This window comes from Aristolochia californica, unplaced genomic scaffold (assembly GCF_029961685.1).
Source record: "Aristolochia californica isolate CCGP_79_NKW_82.1479 unplaced genomic scaffold, dmAriCali1.0.hap1 SCAF_4, whole genome shotgun sequence".
Taxonomy (NCBI): Eukaryota; Viridiplantae; Streptophyta; class Magnoliopsida; order Piperales; family Aristolochiaceae; genus Aristolochia; species Aristolochia californica.
The window spans coordinates 26,692,018-26,715,866 of NW_027182103.1; the positions used below are offsets into that span (position 1 = coordinate 26,692,018).

At 32.8% G+C, this 23,849-nt stretch overlaps 1 non-coding gene across 1 annotated transcript; it reads right to left on the minus strand.

The window, feature by feature from the left end:
- Window positions 1–20,412: 20,412 nt before the first annotated feature.
- LOC137964373 (small nucleolar RNA R71) lies at window positions 20,413–20,519 on the minus strand. Its single transcript, XR_011115568.1, has one exon. It is a non-coding gene; the product is annotated as a small nucleolar RNA R71 (small nucleolar RNA).
- Window positions 20,520–23,849: the final 3,330 nt, after the last annotated feature.

The window sequence follows — 23,849 nt, forward strand, 5'->3', positions numbered from 1 at the left end:
AAATGAAACTGAAGTTTTGATTTAAGAAAAAAGTATACATCTAAAATGGAAATGCAAAATGCAAAAAAGTAGAGTGAGAAATTCCAAAAAGTTTATTAATTTTTAGGGATTGTAAAAACTTTTTAATTTTTATATATCAGGTTCTGCAATCGTTGAGAAAAGGGGGAGGTGGGGGATTTTAAATTGAGTGTTGACACCCAATCCATAAGTCATTCCTTAAAAAATTATTGCCCGTAACGCAGGATAAATCACTTTACTATCATCTATGATCGTTAGGTAAGCTTTTTGTAATTGGGCAAAATAATGGCTTGTTTGACTCGGGCAAATATCCCATAGCACGTTCACTTGAGAATTTAATGTTATTCTCTTGAAAAGGTTTGGATCCATATGTCATTTGCATCTTTAACATGTTTCAAGCAAGCATATGCATTTTTAAAAACATCTATAGAAAAGTCTCTTTCTTATAAAATTCCAAGCTATTAGGGTTGATGTAGTAGAATTTTCCAAACTAGGATATCAAAACTTTTGTGTTCATTTGTGGTGTGTGAATAATTTTTCTTTACTTACATTTGTTTATTTCTTTAAATTCTTTCCATACATAAACTCTAAAATTTTTATTTTTTTGTTATCTATTTGCTTTTAATCTCTTTTTTATTTTCTGAGATGAAGGGAAAGCGAAAACTCTAGAGTTTATTTAAGAAAAAAGAATACATAAAAAATGGAAATGCACAATGGACAAATCTAGAGAGAGATAATTGCAAAAAGTGTTTGTAATTTTTAGGGATTCTAGTCTCTTTTAAGTTTTATATATCAGGTTCTACAATCGTCGGGAAAAGTGGGAGGCGGGGATTTTTAACTCAGTATTGACTCCCAATCCTTAAGTCATTCCTTACAAAAATATAGCCCCTTACGCGTGATAAATCAATTTATAATCATCTATGATCGTTAGGTAAAGTTTTTGTAAATGGGCAAAATAATGGTTTGTTTGACTTGGGCAAATATCCCACCACACGTACACTTGAGAATTTAATGTTATTCTCATTAAAAGGTTTGGATCCATAGGTGATTTGCATCTTTAACATGTTTCAAGCATGCATATCCATTTTTTAAAACATGTGGAAAAATATCTCTTTCTTATAAAATTCCTAGCTATTAGGGTTAAACTAGTGGTATTTCCAAAACTTGGATAACAAAACTTTTGTGTTCATTTGTGGTGTGTGAATAAAGTTTCTCTACCTACATTTATTTATTGCTTTAAATTCTTTCCACACATAAACTCTAAAATTTTCATTTTTTTGTGATCTGTTTGCCTTTTATCTCTTTTTTTTGTATACGAGATGTAGGGAAAGTGAAAACTCAAGTTTTTATTTAAGAAAAAGTATACATCTAAAATGGAAATGCACAATGGCCAAATGCAGCGAGAGATAATTCCAAAAAGTGTCTGTAATTTAGGAATTGTAAACTGTTTTTAGTTTTTATATATCATGTTCTTCAATCGTCGTGAAAAGGGGGAGGCGGGGGATTTTTAACCGAGTGTTAACTCCCAATCCAAAAGTAATTCCTTCCAAAAATATCGCCCGTTACAAATGATAAATCAATTTGCAATCATCTATGATCGTTAGGTCAACTTTTTGCAAATGGGCAAAATAATGACTTGTTTGACTCGGGTAAATATCCCACCGCACGTACACTTGAGAATTTAATGTTATTCTATTTAAAAGGTTTGGATTGATCGGTCATTTGCATCTTTAACATGTTTCTAGCATGCATATGCATTTTTTAAAACATGTGGAGAAAAATCTCTTTCTTATAAAATTCCTAGCTATTAGGGTTAAACTAGTGGAATTTCCTAAACTTGGGTAACAAAAATTTAGTTTTCATTTGTTGTGTGTGAATAAATTTTCTTTATTTATATTTTTTTATTGCTTTAAATTTTTTCCATACTTTAACTCTAAAATTTTCATTTTGTTGTGATCTATTTGCCTTTTATCTTTTTTATTTGTTTAGGAGATGAAGGAAAAGCGAAACTCAAGTTTTGATTTAAAAAAAAAGTATACATCTAAAATGGAAATGCACAATGCAAAAATGCAGCGAGTGATAATTCCAAAAAGTGTTTGTAATTTTTAGGAATTGTAAAAACTTTTTAATTTTTAATATCAGGTTCTGCAAACGTCGGGAAAAGGGGGAGGCGGGGGATTTTAAACTGAGTGTTGACTCGCAATCCATATGTCATTCCTTAAAAAAAAATAGCCCGTTACCCATGGTAAATCAATTTTCAATCATCTATGATCTTTATGTCAGCTTTTTGTAAATGGGCAAAAAATTGGCTTGTTTGACTCAGGTAAATATCCCACCACACGTACACTTGAGAATTTAATGTTATTCTCTTAAAAGGTTTGGATCCATAGGTCATTTGCATCTTTAACATGTTTCAAGCATGCATATCCATTTTTTAAAACATGTGGAGAAAAATCTCTTTCTTATAAAATTCCTAGCTATTAGGGTTAAACTAGTGGAATTTCAAAAACTTGGATAACAAACCTTTTGTGTTCATTTGTGGTGTGAGAATAAATTTTTTTACATACATTTGTTTATTGCATTAAATTAATTCCATACATAAACTCTAAAATTTTCATTTTGTTGTGATCTATTTTCCTTTTATCTCTTTTTTTTGTTTACGAGATGTAGGGAAAAGTGAAAACTCATGTTTTTATTTAAGAGAAAAGTATACCTCTAAGATGGAAATTCACATTGCACAAATGTAGAGAGAGATAATTCCAAAAAGTGTCAATAATTTTTAGGGATTTTAAACTCTTTTTAGTTTTTATATATCAGGTTCTGCAGTCATCGTGAAAAGGGGGAGGCTGGGGATTTTTAACTAAGTGTTGACTCCAAATCCTTATGTCATTCGTTACAAATTTATAGGCCGTTATGCTTGATAAATCACTTTACAATCATCTATGATTGTTAGGTCAGCTTTTTGTAAATGCGCAAAATAATGGCTTGTTTGACTTGGGTAAATATTCCACTACACGTTCACTTGAGAATTTAATGTTGTTCTCTTTAAAATGTTTAGATCCATAGGTCATTTGCATCTTTAACATGTGTAAAAAAATCTCTTTCTATAAAATTCCAAGTTATTAGGGTTGAAATAGTGGAATTTCCAAAACATGGATAACAAAACTTTTTGTGTTCATTTGTGGTTTGTAAATAAATTTTCCTTACTTACATTTGTTTGTTGCTTTAAATTCTATCTATACATAAACTCTGAAGTTTTCATTTTGTTGTGATCTATGTGCCTTTTATCTCTTTTTTGTGTTTACGAGATGAAGGGAAAGTGAAAACTCAAGTTTTGATTTAAGAAAAAAGTATACATCAAAAATGGAAATGCACAATGCACAAATGTAGAGAGCGATAATTCCAAAAAGTGCCTGTAATTTTTAGGTATTGTAAACTCTTATTAATTTTTATATATTACTTTTCTGCAATCGTCGGGAAAAGTGGACGGTGGGGGATTTTTAACTGAGTGTTGACTCCCAATCTATAAGCAATTCCTTACAAAATATAGCGCATTATGCATGATAAATCACTTTACAATCATCTGTGATCGTTAGGTCTGCATTTTGTAAATGGGCAAAATAATGGCTTCTTTGACTTGGGTAAATATCCCACCGCACGTACACATGAGAATTTAATGTTATTCTTGTTAAAAGGTTTGGATCCATAAGTCATTTACATCTTTATCTTGGTTCAAGCGTGCATATCCATTATTTAAAACATCTGGATAAAAAAACATTTCTTATAAAATTCCTAGCTATTAGGGTTAAAGTTGTGGAATTTCCCAAACTTGGATAACAAAAAATTTGTGTTCATATGTGGTGTGTGAATAAATTTTCTTTACTTACATTTTTTTATTGCTATAAATTCTTTCCACACATAAAGTCTAAAATTTTCTTTTTGTTGTGATCATTTTTGCCTTTTATCTATTTTTATTCTTTACGAGATGAAGGGAAAGTGAAAACTAAAGTTTTGATTTAAGAAAAAAGTATACATCTAAAAAGGAAATGCACAATGCACAAATGTAGAGAGAGATAATTCCAATAAGTTTCGGTAATTTTTAGGGAATTTAAACTCTTTTTAGGTTTTATGTATCAGGTTCTACAATCGTTGGGAAATGGGGAAGGAGGGGATTTTTAACTGAATGTTGACTCCCAATCCATAAGTCATTCCTTAAAAAAAATAGCCCGTTACGAATGATAAATCACTTTACAATCATCTATCATCATTTTGTCAGCATTTGGTAAATGGGCAAAATAATGGATGGTTGGACTCGGGTAAATATCCCATCGCACGTGGACTTGAGAATTTAATGCTATTCTCTTTAAAAGGTTTGTATCCATAGGTCATTTTCATCTTGAACATGTTTCTAGCATGCATATTCATTTTTTAAAACATGTGGAGAAAAATCTTTTCCTTATAAAAATCCGAGCTATGAGGGTTGATGTAGTGGAATTTCAAAAACTAGGATAACAAAACTTTTGTGTTCATTTGTCATGTGTGAAAAAATTTTCTTTACTTACATTTGTTAAGTGCATTAAATTATTTCCATACAAAAACTCTAAAATTTTAATTATGTTGTGATCTATTTGCCTTTTATCTCTTTTTTTTGTTTACGAGAAGAAGGGAAATTGAAAAAACTAGTTTTGATTTAAGAAAAAAGTATAAATCTAAAATGGAAAAGCACAATGCACAAATGTAGAGAGAGATCCGTCCAAAAAGTGATTGTAATTTTTAGAGATTGTAAACTCTTTTAAGTTTATATATATCATGTTCTGCAATCGTCAAGAAAAGGGTGAGGTGGGGGATTTTTAACTGAGTGTTGACTCCTAATCCATAAGTCATTCCGTACAAAAATATAGACCGTTACACATGATAAATCACTTTACAATCTTCTATGAACGTTAGGTCAGCTTTTTGTGAATGGGCAAAATAATGGCTTGTTTTACTCGGGTAAAAATCCCACTGCAAGTTGACTTGAAAATTTAATGTTATTCTCTTTAAAAGGTTTGGATCCATAGGTCATTTGCATCTATAACATGTTTCAAGCATTCATGTCCATTTTTTAAAACATGTGTAGAAAAATCTCTTTCTTATAAAATTCCGAGCTATTAGGGTTGAACAAGTTGAATTTCCAAAACTTGGATAACAAAACTTTTGTGTTCATTTGTGGTGTGTGAATAAATTTTCTTTTCTTACATTTGCTTATTTCTTAAAATTCTTTCCATACATAAACTCTAAAATTTTAATTTGGTTGTGATCTTTTTGCCTTTTATCTCTTTTTTTTGTTTACGAGAGGAAGGGCAAGTGAAAACACTAGTTTTGTTTTAAGAAAAAAAGCATACATCTAAAATGGAAATACACAATGCAAAAATTTAGAGAGAGATAATTCCAAAAAGTGTCTTGAATTTTTAGGGAATGTAAATTCTTTTTTTTTTTATATATCAGGTTCTGCAATCGTCGGGAAAAGGGAGAGGCGAGGGATTTTTAATTGAGTGTTCACTTCTAATCCATAAGTCATTCCTTACAAAAATATAGCCTGTTACACATGGTCAATCACTTTACATTCATCTATGATTGTTAGGTCAGCTTTTTGAATATGGGCAAAATATTGGCTTGTTTGATTCGGGTAAATATCCCACCGCATGTACACTTGAGAATTTAATGTTATTCTTTATAAAAGGTTTAGATCCTTAGGTCATTTGGATCTTTAACATGTTTCAAGCATGCATATCCATTTTTTAAAACATGTGGAAAAAAATCTCTTTCTTATAAAATTCTGAGCTATTTGGGTTGAACTAGTGCAATTTCACAAACTTGGATAAAAAAATTTTTGTATTCATTTGTGGTGTGTGAATATATTTTCTTTACTTACATTTTTTTATTGCTTTAAATTTTTTCCACACATAAACACTAAAATTTTCATTTTGTAGTTATCTATATGCCTTTTATCTCTTGTTTTTGTATATGAGATGTTGGGAAAGTGAAAACTCAAGTTTTGATTTATGAAAAAATTATACATCTAAAATGGAAATGCACAATGCACAAATGTAGAGAGAGATAATTCCTATAAGTTTTGGTAATTTTTAGGGATTTTAAAATCTTTTTAGTTTTTATATATCAGGTTCTGCAATCGTTGGGAAAAGGGGGAGGAGGGGATTTTTAACTGAGTATTGACTCCCAATCCATAAGTTATTCCTTAAAAAAATATAGCCCGTTATGAATGATAAGTCACTTTACAATCATCTATCATCATGTTTTCAACTTTTGGTAAGTGGGCAAAATAATGGATGGTTGGACACCGGTAAATATCCCATCCCATGTGGACTTGAGAATTTAATGTTATTCTCTTTAAAAGTTTTGGATCCATTGGTCATTTGCATCTTGAACATGTTTCAAGTATGCATATTTATTTTTTAAAACATGTGTAGGAAAATCTTTTCCTTATAAAATTCCGAGCTATGAGGGTTGATGTAGTGGAATTTCAAAAACTAGGATAACAAAACTTTTGTGTTCATTTGTGGTGTGTGAAAAAAATTTATTTAACTACATTTGTTTAGTGATTTAAATTATTTCCATACAAAAACTCAAAAATTTTCATTTTGTTCTGATCTATTTGCCTTTTATCTCATTTTTTTGTTTACGAAAAGAAGGGAAAGTGAAAACTCTAGTTTTGATTTAAGAAAAAAGTATATATCTAAAATCGAAATGCACAATGCACAAATGTAGAGAGAGATACTTCCAACAAGTGACTATAATTTTTAAAGATTCAAAACTCTTTATAGTTTTTATATATCTTGTCCTGCAATCGTCGAGAAAAGGGGGAGGCGGGGGATTTTTAACTGAGTGTTGACTCCCAATCCATAAGTCATTGTGTACAAAAATATAGCCCTTTACGCATGATAAATCACTTTACAATCACCTATGAACGTTTGGTCAGCTTTTTGTGAATGGGCAAAATAATGGCTTGTTTTACTTGGGTAAAAATCCCCCCGCAAGTTCACTTGAGAATTTAATGTTATTCTCTTTAAAAGTTTTGGATCCATAGGTCATTTACATCTTTAACATGTTTCAAGTATTCATGTCCATTTTTTAGAACATGTGTAGAAAAAATCTCTTTCTTATAAAATTCTGAGCTATTAGCGTTGAACAAGTTGAATTTCCAAAACTAGGATAACAATACTTTTGTGTTTATTTCTGGTGTGTGAATAAATTTTATTTACTTACATTTTTTATTGCTTAAAGTTAAATTTTTTCCATATATAAACTGTAAAATTTTCATTTTGTTGTGATCTATTTGCCTTTTATCTCTTTTTTTTTGTTTACGAGAGGAAGGGCAAGTGAAAAATCTAGTTTATTTTTAAGAAAAAAGTATACATCTAAAATGGAAATGCACAATGCACAAATGTAGAGAGAGATAATTTCAAAAAGCGTCTTGAATTTTTAGGAATTGTAAATTCTTTTTGTTTTTTATTTATCAGGTTCTGCAATCGTCAGGAAAAGAGAGAGGCAGGGGATTTTTAACTGAGTGTTCACTCCTAATCCATAAGTCATTCCTTACAAAAATATAGCCCGTTATGCATGATAAATCACTTTACAATCATCTATGATTGTTAGGTCAGCTTTTTGTAAATGGGCAAAATATTGGCTTGTTTGACTCAGGTAAATATCCCACCGCACGTACACTTGAGAATTTAATGTTATTCTTTATAAAAGCTTTGGATCAATAGGTCATTTGCATCTTGAACATGTTTCAAGCATGCATATCCATTTTTTAAAACATGTGGAGAAAAAGCTCTTTCTTATAAAATTCTGAACTATTAGGGTTGAACTAGTGGAATTTCACAAACTTGGATAACAAAACTTTTGTGTTCATTTGTGGTGTGGGAATATATTTTCTTTACTTACATTTTTTTATTGCTTTAAATTCTTTCCACACATAAACTCTAAAATTTTCATTTTGTTGTGATCTATTTGCCTTGTATCTCTTTTTTCTGTATATGAGATGTTGGGAAAGTGAAAACTCATGTTTTGATTTAAGAAAAAATTATACATTTAAAATGTAAATGCACAATTCACAAATGTAGTGAGAGATAATTCCAATAAGTTTTGGTAATTTTTAGGGATTTTTATCAGGTTCTACAATCATTGGGAGAAGGGGGAGGAGGGGACTTTTAACTGAGTGTTGACTCCCAATCCTTAAGTCATTCCTTAAAAAAATATAACCCGTTACGAATGATAAATCACTTTACATTCATCTATCATCATTTTGTCAGCTTTTGGTAAGTTGGCAAAATAATGGATGGTTGGACTCGGGTAAATATCCCACCGCACGTGGACTTGAGAATTTATTGTTATTCTCTTTAAAAGTTTTAGATCCATAAGTCATTTGCATCTAGAACATGTTTCAAGCACACATATTCATTTTTTAAAACATGTGTAGAAAAATATTTTCCTTATAAAATTCCGAGCTATGAGGGTTGATGTAGTGCAATTTCAAATACTAGGATAACAAAACTTTTGTGTTCATTTGTGGTGTGTCAAAAATTTTTATTTAATTACATTTTTGTAGCGCTTTAAATTATTTCCATACAAAAACTCTAAAATTTTCATTTTTTTGTGATCTATTTGCCTTTTATCTCTTTTTTTTGTTTACGAGAAGAAGGAAAGTGAAAACACTAGTTTTGATTTAAGAAAAAAGTATATATCTAAAATGGAAATGCACAATGCACAAATGTAGAGAGAGATACTTCCAACAAGTGACTATAATTTTTAGAGATTGTAAACTCTTTTTAGTTTTTATGTATCATGTTCTTCAATCGTCGAGAAAATTGGGCGGCGGGGGATTTTTCACTGAGTGTTGACTCCCAATCCATAAGTCATTCTGTACAAAAATATAACCCGTTATGCATGATAAATCACTTTACAATCATCTATGAACGTTAGGTCAGCTTTTTGTGAATGGGTAAAATATTTGCTTGTTTTACTCGGGTAAAAATCCCCCCCGCAAGTTCACTTGAGAATTTAATGTTATTCTCTTTAAAAGTTTTGGATCCATAGGTCATTTGCATCTTTAACATGTTTCAAGTATTCATGTCTATTTTTTAAAACATGTGTAGAAAAATCTCTTTCTTATAAAATTCCTAGCTATTAGTGTTGAACAAGTTGAATTTCCAAAACTTGGATAACAAAACTTTTGTGTTCATTTGTGGTGTGTGAATAAATTTTCTTTACTTACATTTGCTTATTGCTTAAAATTCTTTCCATACATAAACTCTAAATTTTCATTTTGTTGTGATCTATTTGAGTTTTATCTCTTTTTTTGTTTACGAGAGGAAGAGCAAGTGAAAACTCAAGTTTTGTTTTAAGAAAAAAATATACATCTAAAATGGCAATGCACAATGCTCAAATGTAGAGAGAGATAATTCCAAAAAGCGCCTTGAACTTTTAGGGATTTTAAATTATTTTTATTTTTTATATATCAGTTCTGCAATCATCGAGAAAAGGGAGAGGCGAGGGATTTTTAATTGAGTGTTCACTCCTAATCTATAAGTCATTCCATACAAAAATATAGCCCGTCACGCATGGTAAATCACTTTACAATCATCTATGATTGTTAGGTCAGCTTTTTGTAAATGGGCAAAATATTGGCTTATTTGACTCGGGTAAATATCCCACCGCATGTACGCTTGAGAATTTAATGTTATTCTTTATAAAAGGTTTGGATCCATAGGTCATTCGCATCTTTAACATGTTTCAAGAATGCATATCCATTGTTTAAAACATGTGGAGAAAAAATTCTTTCTTATAAAATTTTGAGCTATGAGGGTTGAACTAGTGGAATTTCACAAACTTGGATAAAAAACTTTTGTGTTCATTTGTGGTGTGTGAATAAATTTTCTTTACTTACATTTTCTTATTTATTAAAATTCTTTCCACACGTAAACTCTAAAATTTTCATTTTGTTGTGATCTATTTGCCTTTTATCTCTTTTTTTTGTTTATGAGATGTTGGGAAAGTGAAAACTCAAGTTTTGATTTAATAAAAAATTATACATCTAAAATGGAAATGCATAATGCACAAATGTAGAGAGAGATAATTCCGACAAGCGTCTTGAATTTTTTGGGATTGTAAATTCTTTTTATTTTTAATATATCAGGTATTTCAATCATCGGGAAAATGGAGAGACGGGGGATTTTTAACTAAGTGTTCACTCCTAATCCTTAAGTCATTCGTTAAAAAATTATAGCCCGTTACGCATGTTAAATCAATTTACAATCATCTATGATTGTTAGGTGAGCTTTTTGTAAATGGGTAAAATATTGACTTGTTTGACTCGGGTAAATATCCCACCGCACGTACACTTGAGAATTTAATGTTATTCTTTATAAAAGCTTTGGATCCATAGGTCATTTGCATCTTTAACATGTTTCAAGCATGCATATCCATTTTTTAAAACATGTGGAGAAAAATCTCTTTCTTATAAAATTATGAGCTTCTAGGGTTGAACTAGTTGAATTTCACAAACTTGGATAAAAAAACTTTTGTGTTCATTTGTGGTGTGTGAATATATTTTGTTTAATTACATTTGTTTATTGTTTTAAATTCTTTCCACACATAAACTCTAAAATTTTCATTTTGTTGTGATCTATTTGTCTTTTAACGCTTTTTTTTTTGTATATGAGATTTTGGGAAAGTGAAAACTCAAGTTTTGATTTAAGAAAAAATTATACATCTAAAATAGAAATTCACAATGCAAAAATGTAGAGAGAGATAATTCCAATAAGTTTCGGTAATTTTTAGAGATTTTAAACTCTTTTTAGTTTTTATATATCAGGTTCTGCAATCATTGGGAAAAGGGGGAGGAGGGGATTTTTAACTGAGTGTTGACTCCCAATCCATCAATCATTTCTTAAAAAAATATAGCCCATTACGAATGATAAATCACTTTACAATCATCTATCATCATTTTGTCAGCTTTTGGTAAGTGGGCAAAATAATGGATGCTTGGAGTCGGGTAAATATCCCACCGCATGTTCACTTGAGAATTTAATGTTTTTCTCTTTAAAAGGTTTGGATCCATAGGTCATTTGCTTCTTTAACATGTGTAGAAAAATCTCTTTCTTATAAATATCCTAGCTATTAGGGTTGAACTAGTTATATTTCTCAAACTTGGATAACAAAAATTTTGTGCTCATTTGTGGTGTGTGAATAAATTTTCTTAACTGACATTTTTTTAATTTTAAATTCTTTCCATACATAATCTCTCAAAATTTCATTTTTTTGTGATTTCTTTGCCTTTTATCTCTTTTTTTTTTTTGTTTATGAGATGAAGGGAAATTGAAAAAATATAGCCTGTTTCGCATGATAAATCACTTTACAATCATCTTTGATCGTTTGGTCAGCTTTTTGGAAATGGGCAAAATAATGGCTTGTTTGACTCGAGTAAATATCCCATCGCACGTTCACTCCAGAATTTAATCTTATTCTCTTTAGAAGGTTTAGATCCATAGGTGATTTGCATCTTTAACATGTTTCAAGCATGCATATCCATTTTTTAAAACATGTGTAGAAAAATCTCTTTCTTATAGAATTCCGAGCTATTAGGGTTGAACTAGTGGAATTTCCCAAGCTAGGATAACAAAACTTGTGTTCATTTGTGGTGTGCGAATAAATTTTCTTTAATTGCATTTGTTTGTTGCTTTAAATTCTTTCCATACATAAACTCTAAAATTTTCATTTTTTTGTGACATTTAACCTTTTATGTCTTTTTTTGCTGACGAGATGAAGTGAAAGTGAAAACTCAAGTTCTGATTTGATAAAAAAGTATACATCCAAAAAGGAAATGCACAATGCACAAATGTAGAGATTGATAATTCCAAAAAGTGTCTATAATTTTTAGGGATTGTAAACTCTTTTTGTTTTTTTATATATCTGGTTCTGCAATCATCAGGAAAATGGGGGAGGAGAGGGATTTTTAACTGAGTGTTGACTCCCAATCCATAAGTCATTCCTTACAAAAATATAGCCCGTTACGCATGATAAATCACTTTACAATCATCTAAGATCGTTAGGTCAGCTTTTTTTAAATGTGCAAAATAATGGCTTGTTTGACTCGGGTAAATATCCCACCACACGTTCACTTGAGAATTTAATGTTATTCTCTTTAAAAGGTTAGGATCTATTGGTCATTTGTATCTTTAACATGTTTCATGCATGCATATCCCTTTTTTAAAACATATGTAGAAAAATCTCTTTCTTATAAAATTCCGAGCTATTAGGTTGAACTAGTGGAATTTTCCAAACATGGATAACAAAACTTTTGTGTTTATCTGTGGTGTGTGAATAAATTTTATTTACTTACATTTGTTTATTACTTTAAATTCTTTCCTTACATAAACTTTAAAATTTTCATTTTGCTGTGATCTATTAGCCTTTTATCTTTTTTTTTTGTTTACGAGATGAAGGGAAAGTGAAAAGTCAAGTTTTGGTTTAAGAAAAAAGTATATGTCTAAAATGGAAATGCACAATGCACAAATGTAGAGAGAGATAATTCCAAAACTTGTCTATAATATTCAAGGATTGTAAACTCTTATTACTTTTTATACATCAAGTTATGCAATCGTCGATAAAAGGGGGAGGCGGGGGATTTTTAACTAAGTGTTGGCTCCCAATCCATAAGTCTTTCCTTACAAATTATATAGCCCGTTACGCATGATAAATCACTTTATAATCATCTATGATCGGTAGGTCAGCTTTTTGTAAATGGGCAAAATAATGGCTTGTTTGACTCGGGTAAATATCCCACCGCACGTTCACTTGAGAATTTAGTATTATTCTCTTTAAAAGGTTTCGATCCATCTGTCATTTACATCTTTAACATGTTCCAAGCATGCATATCCATTTTTTAAAACATGTGTAGAAAAATCTCTTTCTTAAAATGTTCCAAGCAATTAGGGTTGAACTAGTGGAATTTCCCAAACTTGGATAACAAAACTTTTGTGTTCATTTGTGGTGCGTGAATAAATTTTCTTTACTTACATATGTTTATTGCTTTAAATTCTTTCCATACATAGACTCTAAAATTTTAATTTTGTTGTGATCTATTTGCCTTTTATCTCTTTTTTTCTTTCCGAGATGAGGGAAAGTGAAAACTCAAATTTTGATTTAAGAAAAAAGTATACATCTAAAATGGAAATGCACAATCCACAAATGTACAGAGAGTAATTCCAAAAAGTGTCCGTAATTTTTAGGGAATGTAAACTCTTTTTAGTTTTTATATCCTAGGTTCTGCAATAGTCGGTAAAAAGGGGGAGGCAGAGGATTTTTAACTAAGTGTTGACTCCGAATCCATAAGTCATTCCTTAAAAAAATATAGCCTGTTACGCATGATAAATCACTTTACAATAATCTATGATCATTAGGTCAGATTTTTGTAAATGGACAAAATAACAGCACGATTGACTCAGGTAACTATCCCACTGCACGTTCACTGTATAATTTAATGTTATTCTCTTTAAAAGGTTTGGATGCATAGGTCATTTGCATCTCTAGCATGTTTCAAGCATGCATATCCATTCTTTAAAACATGTGTAGAAAAATCTTTTTCTTATAAAATTTTGAGCTATTAGGGTTGAACTAGTGGAATTTCTCAAACTCGGATAACAAAACTTTTCTGTTCATTTGTGGTGTGTGAATAAATTTTATTTACTTACATTTGTTTATTCCTATAAATTATTTCCATACATAAACTCTAAAATTTTCATTTTGTTGTTATCTACTGGCCTTTTATCTATTTTTTGTTTACGAGATGAAGGGGAAGTGAAAACTCAAGTTTTGATTTAAGAAAAGTGTATACATCTAAAATGGAAATGCACAATGCACAATGCAAAAATGTAGAGAGAGATAATTCCAAAAAGTGTCTGTAATTTTTAGGGATTGTAAACTCTTTTTAGTTTTTTTATATCAGGTAGTGCAATCATCAGGAAAAGGGGAAGCTAGGGATTTTTAACTGAGTGTTGACTCCCAATCCATAAGTTATTCCTTACAAAAATATAGCCCGCTACGCAATGATAAATCACTTTACAATCATCTATGATCGTAAGGTCAAATTTTTTTAAATGAGCAAACTAGTGATCATAAGGTCAACTGTTTAAAAAAATAAATGAAGATATTTCGAACAAGTGTAAGTAATTTTTAGGGATTGGAAACTCTTTTTAGATTTTAAATATCAGGTTCTGCAATTGTCAGGAAAAGGGGGAGGCGGTGGATTTTTAACTTGGTGTTGACTCCCAATCCATAAGTCAATCCTTACAAATATTTAGGCCGTTACGCATGATAAATCACTTTATAATCATCTATGATCGTTAGGTCAGCTTTTTGGAAATTGGCAAAATAGTTGCTTGTTTGAATTGGGTAAATATCCTACCGCACGTTCATTCGATAATTTAATGTTATTCTCTTTAAAAGGTTTGGATCCTTAGGTCATTTGCATCTTTAACATGTTTCAAGCATGCATATCTATTTTTTAAAACATGTGTTGAAAAATCTCTTTCTTATAAAATTTTGAGCTATTAGGGTTGAACTAATGGAACTTCCCCAACTTGGATATCAAAACTTTTGTGTTCATTTGTGGTGTCAGAATAAATTTTCTTTACTTAAATTTTTTTTTGCTTTAAATTCTTTCCATGCATAAATTCTAAAATTTTCATTTTGATGTAATCTATTTACCTTTTATCTCTTTTTTTACTTACGAGATGAAGGGAAAGTGAGAACTCAAGTTTTAATTTAAGCAAAACGTATACATCTAAAATGAAAATGCACAATGCACAAATGTAGAGAGAGATAGTTCAGAAAAGTGTCTGTAATTTAGGGATTGTAAACTTTTTAAGTTATTATATATCAGGTTCTGCAATCGTCGGGAAAAAAGGGAGGCGGGGGATTTTTAACTGTGTGTTGACTCACTGTTCTTCAATAATTCCTTACATAAATAGAGCCCATTATGCACCACAAATCACTTTACAATCTTCTATGATCGTTAGGTCAGTTTTTTGGTAATGGGTAAAATAATGGCTAGTTTTACTCAGGTAAATATCCCACCGCACGTTCACTTGAGAATTTAATGTTATTCTCTTCGAAAGGTTTGGATCCACAGGTATTTTGCATCTTTAACATGTTTCAAGCATGCGTATCCAGTTTTTAAAACATGTATAGAAAATTCTCTTTCTTATAAAATTCCGAGCTATTACAGTTGAACTAGTGGAATTTCCCAAACTATGATAACTAAACTTTTGTGTTCATTTGTGGTGTGTGAATAAATTTTCTATACTTAGATTTGTTTATTGCTTTAAATTCTTTCCATACTTAAATTTTCATTTTGTTGTGATCTATTTGCCTTTAATCTCTTTTTTTGTTTACAAGATGACGGGAAAGTGAAAAATCAAGTTTTTATTTAAGAAAAAAGTATACATCTAAAATGGAAATGAAAAATGCACAAATGTAGAGAGATAATTCCAAAATGTGTGTGTAATTTTAGGGAATGTAAACTCTTTTTAGCTTTTATATATTAGGTTTTGCAATCGTTGGGAAAAGGGGGAGGCAAGGGTTTTTTAACTGAATGTTGACTCCCAATGCATAAGTCATTCCTTTAAAAATTATAGTTCGTTACGCAAGATAAATCACTTTACAATCATTTATGATCGTTAGGTCAGATTTTTGTAAATGGGCAAAATCATGGCTTGTTTGACTCGGGTAAATATCCCACCGCAGGTTCACTTGAGAATTTTATCTTATTCACTTTAAAAGGTTTGGAACCATAGGTCATTTTCATCTTTAACATGTTTCAAGTATTGTATCCATTTTTTAAAACATGTGTAGAAAAATTTCTTTCTTATAAAATTCCGAGCTATTAGAGTTAAATTAGTGGAATTTCCCAAACTTGGTTAACAATACTTTTGAGGTCATTTGTGGTGTGTGATAAATTTTCTTTACTTACATTTGTTTATTGCTTTAAATTCTTTCCATACATAAAATCTAAAATTTCCATTTTGTTTTGATCTATTAGCCTTTTGTCTCTTTTTTTGTTTACGAGATGAAGGGAAAGTGAAAAAACAAGTTTTTATTTAAGAAAAAAGTATACATCTAAAATGAAAATGCACAATGCACAAATTTAGAGAGAGATAATTCAAAAAAGTGTCTGAAATTTTTAGGGATTGTAAACTTTTTTTAGTTTTTATATCTCATATTCTGTAATCCTCGGGAAAAGGGGGAGGCGGGGAATTTTTAACTGAGTGTTGACTCCCATTTCATAAGTCATTCCTTACAAAAATATATCCCGTTACGCTTGATAAATCACTTTACAATCATCTTTGATCATTAGGTCAGCTTTTTGTAAATGGTCAAAATAATGGTGTGTTTGACTCGGGTAAATATCCCACCGCACGTTCAATTGAAAATTTAATGTTATTCTCTTTAAAAGGTTTGGATCCATAGGTCATCATGTTTCAAGCATGCATATCCATTTTTTAAAACATCTGTAGAAAAATCTCTTTCTTATAAAATTCCAAAATATTAGGGTTGAACTAGTGGAATTTCCCAAACTTGGATAACAAAACTTTTCTGTTCATTTGTGGTGTGTGAATAAATTTTCTTTACTTACATTTGTTTATTCCATTAACTTCTTGCCATCCAAAAACCTTAATATTTTCATTTTGCTGTGATCTATTTACCTTTTATCTCTGTATTTGTTTTCGAGATGAACGGACAGTGAAAACTCTAGTTTTTATTTAAGAAAAAAGTATACATCTATAATGGAAATGCACAATGCACAATGCACAATGCACAATGCACAAATGTAGAGAGATATAATTCCAAAAAGTGTCAATAATTTTTAGGGATTGTAAACTGTTTTTAGTTTTTACATATTAAGTTTTACAATCGTCGAGAAAAGGGGGATGCGAAAGATTTTTAACTTAGTGTTGACTGCCAATCCATAAGTCAATCCTTAAAAAAATATAGCCCGTTATGCATGATAAATCACTTTACAATCATCTATTATCATTAGGTCAGTTTTTTGTAAATGGGCAAAATAATGGCTGGTTTGACTTGGGTAAATATCCCACCTCACGTTCACCAGAGAATTTAATGTTATTCACTTTAAAAGGTTTGGATCCATAGGTCATTTGCATCTTTAACATTTTTCATGCTTGCATATCTATTTTTAAAAAATGTGTAGAAAAATTTCTTTCATATAAAATTCCGTGCTATTAGGGTTGAACTAGTGGAATTTCCCAAATTTGATAACAAAACTGTTGTGTTCATTTGTGGTGTGTGAATAAATTTTGTTTTACTTATATTTTTTCATTTCTTTAAATTCTTTCCATACATAAATTCTAAAATTTTCATTTTGTTGTGATCTATTTGCCTTTTATCTCTTTTTTTGTTTACGAGATGAATGGGAAGTGAAAACTGAAATTTTGATTTAAGAAAAAAGTATTCATCTAAAATAGAAATGCACAAGGCACAAAGGTAGAGAGAGATAATTCCAAAAAGTGTCAGTAATTTTTAAGGATTGTAAACTCTTTTTAGTTTTTATATATCAGGTTGTGCAATCGTCGGGAAAAGGGGGAGGCTGGGGATTTTTAACTAAGTGTTGAATCCCAATGGATAGGTCATTCTTTTCAAATATAGCTCATTACGCATGATAAATCACTTTACAATCATCTATGATCGTTAGGTTAGCTTTTTGTAAATGGGCAAAATAATGGCTTGTTTGACTTGAGTAATTATCCCACCGCACGTTCACTTGAGAATTTAATTTTATTCACTTTAAAAGGTTAGGATCCATAGGTCATTTTCATCTTTAATATGTTTCAAGCATGCATATCCGTTTTTTAAAACATGTGTAGAAAAATCTTTCTTATAAAATTCCGAGCTATTGGGGTTGAAATAGTGGAATTTCCTAAACTTGGATAACAAAACTTTTGTGTTCATTTGTGGTGTGTGAATAAATTTTCTTTACTTACATTTGTTTATTGCTTTAAATTCTTGCCGTACATAAACTCTAAAATTTTCATTTTATCATGATTGTTTTGCCTCTTATCTCTTTTTTTGTTTACGAGATGAAGGGATAGTGAAAAATCAAGTTTTGATTTAAGAAAAAAGTATACAAGTAAAATAGAAATGCACAATGCACAAATGTAGAGAGTGATAATTCTAAATAGTGTCTGTAATTCTTGGGGATTGTAAAATATTTTTAGTTTTTATATATCAGGTTCTGCAATAGTCGGGAAAAGGGGAGGCGGGGATTTATAACTGAGTGCTGACTCCCAATCCATAAGTCATTCCTTAAAAAAATATAGCCCGTTGATAGATGCCAGATTCTGACATGGGAACTAGGTTAATTATAATAGAATAACCCTTATAATTGTGTTATAGGTGGTTATTTATCGATTTTCAAATTAAACATACATTTATTGAATTTGTCATTACTCACTGCTTATATTGCATATTTTTCTCTCATGAATTATATTTCATTGCTTTTAGGGTTTATTTCTTCCTGAAATGATTTTTATGAATTCAATTATGGAATTTCAGGAGAATTTTGGTGGAGAAGGAGATATTTACAAAAATGTCATTAGTGAAAGAGAGAGATTTTTAGGGCAAAATCTATCAATAGAAAGGAGAGCTCGGTGGGAGAATGGGAAGGAGCCACCGATTGAAAGAAGCGAGACTCGAGAGGAATTTGCTCCCAGCCATCGTTCACCGAGCGCCACCGTCGTCCACCGCCATCCGACAACCAAGAACAGACCCGAGGAGAGCTCGAGAGAGTCTCCATCGCGTCGAGTTTGACACTGCCATTTTCTGCTCACCAGGCCTAGAGGTGACTCGAGAGGACTCTTCCGACGTCGATTACGCTTTTTCAACCACTTCCCGAGCCTAGTCCGACTCCAACTGTGACTTGAGAGAGCCGGTCAGAGGATTTCGCTTCCATCTCGTCTTCTGCTACCCCAGCTCCTCCGACGCCGATTTTGATTCCTCTTCGCTATCCACTTCTGGCCACTCGCTTATGCAACCCGAAGCCCTTAATTTCTGGAAATTGCAGCAACCGTGAGAACGGAATTGCTGCCTGAGCGAGAGGAAAAAGAAGGGGAGTAATCCATCATTTTTTAATTTAATTAGTTTCCTATAGTTTGAACTTAGGTTTGAATGTCTATTAAATTTGATTTGATAATTAATGTTTATTGAATATTTGTTTTCCGGATTTTTTGAGTAATTAGCTAGTTTGGGCAGGATTATAATTTAGGTTGGATTCTGGCAATATAATCCGATCTTTTTCTTTAACTCTAGGTACCCGAGAGGGGCTAGACGCAAGGATTGAGAATCCCAATTCGTGGTTACGTGGCACTCGAGAGAGGCACGAATCATGATAAAATCCAGAGTTGACATTTCCTGTTGTGGAAGTAGTTAATTAGATCATTGTTTGATAATTTAGGATATAATTAGTGTTTAGTTCAGATTAATTCATCATATTTGGTTAGGCTAGTTGACTGAAGAAACTACAAAATTCAGTCCTCCCTGTGGATATAACTCTCGCTTCCCGCTAGATTACATGAATGATTCATATGCTTGTGAGGTATAAAAGCCGATGTAATTAAATTTCACATCAAGTTTTTGGCGCCGTTGCCGGGGAGGCACGTATTAAGTGTATTTCTTTGTTCTCCATGGTCTTAGGTTAGATTTATTTTCCTGCTTTCATAATTTTATGTTTTTGTTTTATCTTGATGATTTTGTATGGAGTTATTTTTATTTCTTCTAGCTAGTTCGTACTTTCAGTAGTTAGTTTGTTAGCATAATTTGATAGTTAGTTTTGTTTCTTTTTGTGTTTTTATGCACGAGCGCCGCTCCCTAGGTGAGCCATTAGCTCCCTTTGTTGAAGAGGTAGAACATATTTGTAGGAAAACACCAGAAGTCAAGTTAGGAGCTACCATGGCCAATCAAGGTGAACCATTACAGTTACCTGCAGCAGGTGAGCGTAGAGCCCTGAGGGATTATTCTATCCCACCCATTACTGCTGCCAGTTATGAGTTGAAACCGGGTGTAATCCAACTCCTCCCTACATTCTATAGGTTGGAGAAGGAGGACCCTTATTACCACATCAAGGAATTCTTAGATATCTGTGCGACTTTCAAATTCCATAATTTCTCAGATGACTCTATCCGGTTAAGACTTTTTCCATTTTCACTTAAGGATAAGGCCAAGTCTTGACTGAATTCCTTAGAGGTGGGCAGCATTACTTCATGGGACACAATAGTCACGAAATTTTTGTCCAAGTACTTTCCCATTCAGAGAACTACAGCCCTCAGGAGAGAAATATCAAACTTTATGCAGCAGGAGGGTTAACAGTTTTATGAGGCTTGGGAGAAATGGAAAGATTTGATCCATAGGTGTTCGCATCATGGGTTTGAGAAATATAATTTAGTGCAATACTTTTATCAAGGTCTTACACCCCAGGTTAGATCCATGGTAGATGCAACGAGTGGTGGGAGTTTGATGGGTAAGAGTGCTAGTGAGGCATGGGACTTCTTTGAAATGTTGAGTAATCAATCTCAGCAATGGGGTTCATCATTTAATGTTGACAGGAGATCCCATGCAGCCAAAAAAGGGGGTCTTTACGAGGTTAGTGAAACACCCATGCTCATGGCCAAGATTGAGGGGTTGACTAGAAAAATTGATGCCCTTATGGTGTCCAAGAGTTCACCTGCTCCTAACCCATCTACTACCTATGCCATATGTTCTAGTTCATCTCATCTCATACAAATGTGTCCATGTAGTTCATCCTACCCGGAACTCATTGAGGACTTGAATGCAGTCCAGAATTTTCATAGACCAAATCGGAACTATCCTTTTTTAGAAACATATAATCAGGGTTGAGCTAGGCACCCAAATTTCTCAGGGTCCAAGGGCCCATAGGTTGGGGGTCCTCCAGGGTTTACTCAACCCCAAGCTCCGCGCCCACACTTCGCTCAACAGCCATTGATTCCACAAAAACCTTCACTTGAGGGTACACTTCAACTATTCATGCAAAATACACAGTCCTCCATTGCTAAACTTGAAATGCAAGTGAGTCAGTTGGCCAGCCACATGAGTGAACAAGCACAAAATAGACTCCCGAGTCAAACCATTCCTAACCCCAAAAGCACACATGAGAGTGGGTCGAGTTCCAATCCCCACCACAAGCACGCCAAAGCCATAACCATTAGGAGTGGTCGTGATTTGAACAATGGGGTAGGGACCACTAAGTCTAAGGAGTCGAAGGATGACAACGGGGACACATTATTGAGTGAAGAAGCTCCAAGTTCTCCACCAAACCCAGGCAGATCCCTAACCAAGTCCCACCAACTCCTTATCCGTAGAGGTTATCGGGCCCACCTAGGAAAGGAGATAGCATGCATGAAACGTTGGAACTATTTAGTAAGGTTCACATTAACATTCCACTTCTTGATGCTATTAGGCAAGTCCCTGCCTATGCCCGATTTTTGAAAGACCTTTGTACACAGAAGAGAAAACAACATGTTAACAAAAAGGTCTTTCTTACTGAGATTGTAAGCTCAATTTTGAAGCACAACACTCCTCTTAAAGTTAAAGATCCTGGATGCCCCACATTTTCATGTGTCATTGGTGAACATACCATCTAGAGAGCTCTTCTTGACTTAGGGGCAAGTGTGAATTTGCTTCCTTTCTTTGTGTACTAGCAATTAGGTTTGGGGTAATTGAAGCCTACCCCATCACACTTCAACTAGCTGACCATTCTATCAAGATACCATGAGGAATAGTTGAAGATGTTTTGATAAAAGTGGACAAATTTCTATTCCCGGTTGATTTCATTGTTCTTGATATAGAACCAGTAGTCAATGTTACCAACCAAATTCCTGTCATCCTAGGATGTCCCTTCTTAGCCACATCTAATGTTGTCATTCATTGTAAAAGTGGTGAGTTGGAGTTGTCTTTTGGAAATTTTAAGGTCTCGTTGAATGTGTTTAATGTCGGGCACCATCCACTTGAGTCTGATGATCCGAGTCCTGCATTTAAGATGGAGACTGTTATGCTTGATGACGAATCCATTCTTGAATCTTTTGAGTCTTACATAACATCTTTAGACATGAACTATTTTGATGAGAAAACCTATTTCCGAGAGGTTGACTCTTTACTCATTTTTGTACCTCTGTTGGAGGAAGCTTATGAGGTTGTCACAACTGATCATCCACAAGATCTTCATCTTGACTTGGACAAACCTCTTGAAACTTCCAAGCTACATCTTAAGCCACTTCCTCCCATGTTGAAGTATGCGTTCTTGGGGCCCATGAACTCATTGCCAGTCATTATTGCCTCTGATTTGAGTACTGAGCAGGAGGAACAATTGACTGAAGTTTTACAAGCACACAGAGATGCATTGGGTGGACTCTTGATGCCTTAAAAGTGATTAGCCCCTCCATATGCATGCATCGTATTTATTTGGAGGAGGGGACTAAAGCCTCACGTGAGATGCAATGTAGGTTAAATCCCCATATGTAGGAGGTTGTGAGAGAAGAAGTCATCAGGTTGCTTGTGTCAGGCATCATTTACCCTACTTTTTATAGCACATGGGTGAGTCCAATTCATGTTGTCCCTAAGAAAGGGGGGATAACGAAAATGAAAAATGAGAGTGGTGAATTGATTCCCACATGAACTACCACCAAGTGGCATGTCTGCATTGACTATAGAAAACTTAATTCCGCCACTAGGATAGATCACTTCCCACTACTTTCATTGATCAGATGCTAGAGCGATTGGCCGGCCACAATTTTTATTGCTTCTTAGATGGATACTCCGGCTACAATCAAATTCCCATTGCTCCAGAAGACCAGGAAAAGACCACATTCACGTGTCCGCTTGACACCTTTGCATACAGATGCATGCCTTTTGGTTTATACAATGTGCCCGCCACTTTCCAACAGTGCATGATGAGTATCTTTTCTAACATGATTGGTGACTTTTTAGAAGTCTTTATGGATAACTTTTCTGTGTTTGGCTCTAGCTTTGAGACATGTTTGTACAATCTTTCACTCGTATTGTCCCATTACATTAAGTCCAATTTAGTCTTTAATTGGGAGAAATGCCACATCATGGTAAAAGAAGGAATTGTTTTAGGACATGTAGTGTCTGAGCGGGGTATAGAAGTGGACAAAGCCAAGGTTGACCTAATTGCCAATCTGCCACCACCTACTTCTGTGAAGGGAGTGCGTTCTTTCCTTGGCCATGCTGGGTTCTACAGGATCTTCATTAAGGACTTTAGGAAAATTTCTCGTCCTTTGACGAATTTCCTTGCTCAAGATGTTGTTTTTGCCTTTGATGAGGCATGTATTCATGCTTTTGAGACACTGAAGAAATGTTTATCCACTGCACGCATTGTCCAACCCCCTACTTGGTCTTTGCCTTTTGAGTTGATGTGTGATGCCTCTGGTTATGCATTGGGGGCTTGTTTGGGGCAAAAGGCAGATAAAATTCCCTGTGTCATTGAGTATGCTAGCCGCACTCTTCATGATGCTCAATTGAATTACACTACCACTGAGAAGGAGTTGCTACTAGCTGTTGTGTTTGCCTTGAACAAATTCAGATCAGATCTGTTAGGGTCAAAGGTTATAGTGTTCACTGATCATTCTTCTTTGAAGTACTTATTATCCATTAAGGACACTAAACCTCGCTTGATTAGATGGATCTTGCAATTGTAAGAAGTTGACCTTGAGATTCGAGAT